The 8,067-nt window shown below is 41.8% G+C and overlaps 1 non-coding gene across 1 annotated transcript; it reads left to right on the forward strand.

The window, feature by feature from the left end:
- The first annotated feature begins 6,087 nt into the window (after window positions 1-6,087).
- On the forward strand, window positions 6,088-6,161 carry Trnat-ugu. Its single transcript has one exon. It is a non-coding gene; the product is annotated as a tRNA-Thr (tRNA).
- Window positions 6,162-8,067: the final 1,906 nt, after the last annotated feature.

An 8,067-nucleotide genomic window follows, 5' to 3' on the forward strand; every position in this document is an offset into this window, starting at 1 on the left:
ACTACATGGAGTGTAGTGCATTGTAGCAGACATATATTCCTTAACTGGTACACCAAACGCATGTGGAACTTCTGAGTCCCATCGGAATATAATCATCGTATGTGATCGCATTATTTACTTAGTAGCATAGGTATGGAAAAGTTATAGAGAATACGGTTATTATGGTGAAATATTATGGTACAATGGATACACAATTTTGCTCATTGAGACACATAAAACCTTACACATTTTTTATTTAATGTGGGGTTCTAATACTATATTATTAGCTGCACACACTTCCTCAATTTTTCACAAATACTCGAGAGTGTACTCGTGTATTGTTTAGCCCAACATCCTTAGGCGAGAAGTATTCTTTCCTTCCCCTGCTGGTTTGTTTCGTAATACTAGCACTATCTCTCGTTCATGTGTTTGAACTTCATTCCCTTTTCTTCCCCAGATACCATTGTCTTCTTGGTTATCGAACTCTCCGAAATCTGACTCCCGAATTGTAAAACGGGTATTGTTTCATACCAGTTATAAGAAATTACATACGCTCTGATAAATACTACATCAATAACTGCCCAGAATAGGCTGTAATCCTTTTGGTCCCTTATGTTCAACAACGAACAATGACGTACATGAGTTGATCTTCATCTACACCTCTCATTTATTTACTGTATTCTCTAACCAAAATGAACAAGGAATACTTACCTTTCCCCAGGCCTTTCTCTTTCAACTGTTAGTGTGTGTTTCTTTCAGACCGTGATTGTAGGTAATTCTACTGTCCTTTCAGTTGAAAAGAGATATACCCAAACTAGAAACCTTACGGTCGAAGACACCACTTTTTCATTGTTTGTCGTCTCTCATTTGAAGTATACCCTTCGTATCCTCCTAACTGCCCCACAAGCACTTGTGTTTTATGTTGTCAGAACTTCAAGTAAACGAAGGGGCGCCAGGTAATCTAAATATACGAATAAGTTCTGGTACCTCAAATGTTTTGTCAGCTTCATAACTACTGTTCCTGCTCATATTCATGATTCTGGGAAATAACAACGTTATCGTCATAAAAGAATGTGTTAGTTTAACGTAAATGACAGATAAAAAATTCATGGAAAGACTCGACAGCGTAACTACGTTGTGATTTGTCAAGAGAGCCACGTACAATGAAAAATACAAGTGCACACAAGCGTCTTTGAAGGTATAACGGGACCAGAAAAATTCGCACACAATTTACAACGTTATTTAAATCCAAAGATCATTACTGCATTAATAATACCAGTTTACATTGACTAAACAATACGAAACTAGGTCATAAAACTAAAAAAACTTCTAATATTGTTATTTCACGTCATCAAGGGCTGCGAACTCTTATGACGAAATGAGCAACACAGCTGCACGACAGTCTGCCATGTACTGTCCTCTGTGGTCTGTGATAACAAATTATTACAGGCAAAGTGTGTCCTTTGCTACAGCAGAGGTCCACAGACGCCTTGATAGCCAGTGCATGAATCTCACTCCACGCTGCTTTATGATTTTAGAACTTGGGCGAGACTTAAGTTGGAGCCATTTTAACGTCCACAGAGGATGATTTTGGTCTGCGTAAAGTGTATGTCTGCCGTATCTTTTACCGTTGTGTCATATCATACAAGAAGAAGACTATCAGGCCCGTAGAGGACCGCTGTACGAGGCAACAGCTGAAACAAGACTGGTGTTGCAGGAATGTACCTAAGTACCGGTCATTCTTCATAATCTAACAAAGACAGTCTGGCTTCCACTTCGAGCTACCTGGGATAGTGTTGTTAGGAAACAGTTGAGGTAAAATTAGCACCTGACCCTGTAAATGGAGGTTTGGCCTGAATTCTGGGTGAAATACTGCTCTGTTTCTGGTCAAGCAACAGAGATTCGGAGATAACGGTACTTTCACACGCGCTGATAATTGACATGCAGTGTCGATAACTTTTCACGTTGGCAATCTTTGCTTGTGTGCTGACAGTAGGTGTTCTGCGATGTGTGTGTCCTTGTGTGTGGTCTGTCTGTCTGTGTATGCCGTATTATGTACTTGCATCTTGGTCGGTGTAGCCCCGAGAAAACCATAACTTTAAAGTCTTTGGCACAGGGCTTTCCTGCTGCCTTTGTGCCTTGAAAATGACGGAGTATTCACGTATTGAAATATGTTTGGTTGTCCAATATTTCATTCCTTTGCATTCCTGCAAATTGTTAGAACATTTTATGTTCGGGGAGAAATTCAAATTTCACAAAAAATGGCCGTTTGCTTGAGTACATTCGTTTCACAGATGCGTTAAATTATTCGAATCTTCGTCCGTAGATACAGTAGCCGTTTTGCAAGTCAAAAACGTTACTGATGAATTCAACCAGCGTCCGATATAAATTTCCATAAATAGCCGTCTTCAACCCGAAGGTTGGTTTCAACACTTCAGTGCTTCACTAAGGATTGGTTCTGTTGGAGGGGTATGCCGCTGCGTTCTTCCAACTTCCCAACTGACATACATAGCCATTTCTAGGGGGACTTGCAGGTGGTTGTGGATTTTTAAGCACAGTTGCAATACGGCATTGTTCACATTAACAAATATTGCCGGAGGTTCAAGAAGCGATAAATGAAGGATAAAAATCCTGGGACTCATCGGAAACTGATCGTGGGAGCTTTAAACACACACACACACGCACACACACACACACACACACAAATACACACACACAAGTACACGCACGCACTCCTCTTGCTCTCCGTGACCAAATAATACTAGGAACCCATCTTATTTCGAACGATTCTTCAAAGACTCGTACTTCCCTCCACAAATCGGCTTCGATGTCTGAATACTTTACATATGAGTAAATGTGTTAAATATTTGACGTTAAACAATGAAAACGTTTTGGTTGAAGATGCAAAGAAGTTATTACTTTGGTTTGATTAGTTTCGGATTATTCACCCATAGACTAGCGAAAAGATCAAACAAAAACTGGTCAACCACAAAAGTGAGTGCTTCACGTATCTCAATGTTTATGGTGTCATATCTCCTGAAATATGTTTTATGGAATGGTAAAAATTTTGCAGGTATATTTATTGATGTATTAGGTCACTGTCTGTAAAATATGATGCCTGAATACAGTTAATAATAAAGACATAATAAATTAAATTGCATGAACAGCAAAAATACTGTAAAAGAGGAACTTTTTCCTTTATTTCATTGTGGGATTGTCAGTGAGAACACATTTCGAAAAGAACTGAAATCATATGTTAAGTTTTTTGGAAGTCGTTAAGTGCTTTCACTCTCAAATGCTGGATGAATACAGTTTGGGTAATTTGCGCGCCATGAATTACGCTGCCTCAACACAAACACAAACACAAACACACACACACACACACACACACACACACACACACACACACGCACGCACGCACACACACACAAAACTTTAATATTTGTCATGTTGTGTGAATCCTTTAATACAAGATTATACCTCTTTGTGAGTAGATTATGAAATCATTAGAAATTTCTAAATTCTGTCAATAGCAGTTACATGAAGTACTGTTTTTGTTGACATAGAACCTTGAAATGGGACCTGTAGTAGTTTCTGTCACTTAATAGTATGAATTCCGAAGCTCAGACTTTCCTCAGAAGTGTAATTAGACGAAATTAAGAGAAGCAATTATAATTTTTTTCATTTAATTTTTCGTAATAAACTGGAAGAGAGATCGTAAAATTACTGAAGTTTCCCTATTACGTGTGATCACTTGCTGGAAGAAGTCCGGTTAATGGATGATGCTACAGATCTTTATTTATGAAAATGTACAGTACAATCACCAACAAATTTTTCATATTCACATACACCTTTTCCTTTAATCCAAATAAATACAGATTCATTAGGATTGAGTTTTCTTTTTTTACGTGTATACAATACAAGCGGAGAGGTAGAGTCATAAGCAGATTTACCAAAGTCTTTATTAACAAGTTCAAACATATGGTAGGTACGATAAGCAATTACATCTCTATCATTAAAACTTTCAAGTCTAGGTACACTAGACACTCAACTACCACCTCTCACAATGGCAACAGTGAACCATCCATTTCCATGTGAAAATGTGTCGTTTATATACAAGATTCCTAAGGCGCTCCAACTGGATATGCCACTTTGTTTTCTAAAAGTGCGTATCGCTCCATGACAAAACTGCACAAGAAGTTTACGTCATCGTAACGACAATTTTACGCGATTGTAACGACGACTAACGGAAAGCCGATATCGACAAGTAAATTCGGACTATTTGTTGATGAGCGTTTTTTCCGTACATGCAGCAGTCATACTATGCAATAATCTGTAAGAAACATTTGCTACCAGATAAATGTAGGGAAGCTCATCACTATCTCATTTACCCTAGATTCAGCAAATATTTGCCTCCATGCAGATTACACCCTTCAGAGTACTGAGCACCAGTTTCATTGACTTGAAGCACATCCTGTGACCATCGTTCAGTGGTCAGTTTGAAAAGAAAACCGCGGCATCAGTATCCATTTAACTACTCCTTAAAATATCGACGTTATGAGCATTTAAGTAAGCGCTATTAAAAGAGGTATAAAAGTCTTACGACCTTCATGAGTATTCATTACACGGATAGATGTTCCTGTCCGCATTGTAGCAGACCGTTATTACATGGGCAGCAAAGCCGAGTGGGAACAATAACGATGCAGAAGAAAAGAATAATGTTCATACACTAAAATTAAACTTGTAACTCGTTACTCAAATATTAGCCGATGACATCTCATGTGATGTCTGAAGGTATGGTCTTGTTTATCACATCTGCTCATTACAGGCGAAACATGAAAGAATAACAATAACCTAATTGGAAGGAACGACGTTTCGGTCCAACTGGACTAATGACTCATTGCTTTGAAAAGAATTTATTGTCCGTCACAGACACACCAATATCGAATTAAATGCCCTAGTTTCGGTCGACACCGTATTGCAATCCCCCCTAATATTTTCCGCAACTGTGGGACTTGATCACAGCGTACATTGTGTGACCGAAATCTTGGAATAGCCCTACGTAATGGCACATTAACCACTAAATACCACGAGAACGCTGTGACTTCCTTTGCACCCTTTGTGGCCTATAGTGCACACAGGAGCGAGAAAAAAATACGGTGCGTGGACAGAAAATCCTGATATTAATTTATTCTACGTAAAATATCAACAAAGGTATACAATTCAGTCAGTCTTCAGGATCATGGCTATTCCGTAGATGACTACCTCTACCGCTATGAAGATCTGTAAATGTTATGGTTCAGATGACACTGAGCACTATGGGACTCAACAGCTGAGGTCGTCAGTCCCCTAGAACTTAGAACTAATTAAACCTAACTAACCTAAGGACATCGCACACATCCATGCACGAGGCAGGATTCGAACCTGCTACCGTACCAGTCACGCGGTTCCGGACTAAAGCGCCTAGAACCGCTCGGCCACAGCTGCCGGCAAATGTTATGAAATGGTAAACACACAGAACTGGCTCTATGCATCTATGTTTGAACTTACGTAGACCCGCCGCTGGAGTTCGGGAGAGGAAATGCTTGCACATTATTAGCAGCAGCGTAAGGGTTCGTCGCTGCGACCTCAGGCTGTAGGAAACGTGGCGGCTTGACAGGCGGCGGGCGTGTTTTAAAGTGCGGTCCACCGGATGGCGGCTGATACCGCAGGGAGGTGCAGAAGGCCTGTATAAAAGGAGGCAGAGAGCACTGTGCTGTCAGTAGTGAAGCAGTGCCAGTAGAGTGGGTCCGTCAGGGGAGTGGACTAGGCGTGGATGTCACTAGAGTGACATATCCATCAGGGACACCTTTCAGTTCTTATAAAGTTGTCTAATAAATGATGACTAACTGAAACCCTCAGCTGCCGACAGGTGTTGTTGATATACCTCGATGTGAACAGCTGAAAATGTGTGCCCCGACCGGGACTCGAACCCGGGATCTCCTGCTGAGTGGATGGTCAAATGTCCATAAGGTACATTACATATGTAGGATTGTGGACAGTTGGGAATGTGAGTCTCACGGGAAGCGTGCAAGGGATAAGTCCCTGCAGTCGCGCTATTCATCTGTGTCCTCGGTGGCTCAAATGGATAGAGCGTCTGCCTTGTAAGCAGGAGATCCCGGGTTCGAGTCCCGGTCGGGGCACACATTTTCGGCTGTCCACGTCGAGGTATATCAACAACACCTGTCGGCAGCTGAGGGTTTCAGTTAGTCATCATTCATTCCAGGGAAAAGCTGCATGGTCATCAACAGTATCTGTCCTTTCGAGAACAGTTACTGTCTTCATATATAAAGTTGTCTAATTCAACTGCTGGTGTCGTGACTGTGAAGTGGAAACGTGAATGAAAAGCCACAGCTGCATGGAGACTAGACGAGCCGTCGAGCATCGCTGGACTCTAGGTGGAAGAAGTGACATAAAATGAGCGTATGAAACTACTCGTGACTTTAGAAGCACTACCAGCATATCGATTGTGCGTGAGTACGGAGCTATAAAGAATGGTATATAGTAGTAGAGTAGCACCTCATCAGCCATACAAGTCTGCTGCTGCTGATAACAGATGTAAGGAAACTAAACATCTCACGTCATCAGGGTCCCATTCACCAACCAGGATGTAATCAGGGTCCCCTATGTCTCTGTGCCTAGAGTAAATTCTTAATTTCTGCTTAACTTGTAGCCGACAGGAGTGGCCGAGCGGTTTTAGGCGCTACAGTCTGGAACCGCGCGACCGCTAAGGTCGCAGATTAGAATCCTGCCTCAGGCATGGATGTTTATGATGTCCTTAGGTTAGTTAGGTTTAAGTAGTTCTAAGTTCTAGGGGAATGATGACCTCAGAAGTTAAGTCCTCAGAGCCTTAACTTGTACCTGAGGCGGTGACGTAAGTACAAGTCAAGTATTCTCCTAACGGGATGTGGGGAACCGCTTAAAAACCACATCAAGAGTGGTAGCCAGCGAGACTCTTGTCTTTAATTGGTCTGGAAAATTTGAACTGGGACCAGGTACATGTAGTCCACCAACAAAGGAGGTGGCTTACAAAACACTCGTTCGACCTATACTTGAGTATTGATCTTCAGTGTGGGATCCGAACCAGATCGGGTTGACGGAGGAGATAGAGAAGATCCAAAGAAGAGCGGCGCGTTTCGTCACAGGGTTATTTGGTAACCGTGATAGCGTTACGAAGATGTTTAGCAAACTCAAGTGGCAGAATCTGCAAGAGAGGCACTCTGCATCGCGGTGTAGCTTGCTCGCCAGGTTTCGAGAGGGTGCGTTTCTGGATGAGGTATCGAACATATTGCTTCCCCCTACTTATACCTCCCGAGGAGATCACGAATGTAAAATTAGAGCGATTCGAGCGCGCACGGAGGCTTTCAGACAGTCGTTCTTCCCGCGAACCATACGCAACTGGAACAGAAAAGGGAGGTAATGACAGTGACACGTAAAGTGCCCTCCGCCACACACCGTTGGGTGTCTTGCGGAGTATAAATGTAGATGTAGATGTAGAGGTCGCCTCCCAGAACCCTTTAAGTACCCGGCCAACGTGTGCAGCTATCCGAGAGGGGTGGGGGGTCTACATCTAAACATTATTGAGCAAGCAGTAAAGGAAACAGAAGAAAAGTTCGAAGTAGGTAGTAGGATCCATGGAGAAGATATAAAAACTTTTAGGTTCGCCGATGACATTGCAATTCTGTCAGAGACAGCAAAGGACCTGGGAGAGCAGTTGAACGGAATGGACAGTGTCTTGAAAGGACGATATAAGATGAATATCAACAAAAGCAAAACGAGAATAATGGAATGTAGTCGAAATAAGTCGGGTGATGCTGAGGGAATTAGAATAGGAAATGTTACAGTTAAAGTAGTAAATGAGTTTTGCTATTTGGGGAGCAAAATAACTGATGATGGTCGAAGTAGAGAGGATATAAAATGTAGACTGGCAATGGCAAGGAAAGCGTGTCTGGAGAAGAGAAATTTGTTAACATCGAGTGTAGATTTAAGTGCCAGGAAGTCGTTTCTGAAAGTATTTGTATGGAGTGTAGCCATGTATGGAAGTGAAAC

Source organism: Schistocerca americana, chromosome 4 (genome assembly GCF_021461395.2).
Source record: "Schistocerca americana isolate TAMUIC-IGC-003095 chromosome 4, iqSchAmer2.1, whole genome shotgun sequence".
Classification (NCBI taxonomy): Eukaryota; Metazoa; Arthropoda; class Insecta; order Orthoptera; family Acrididae; genus Schistocerca; species Schistocerca americana.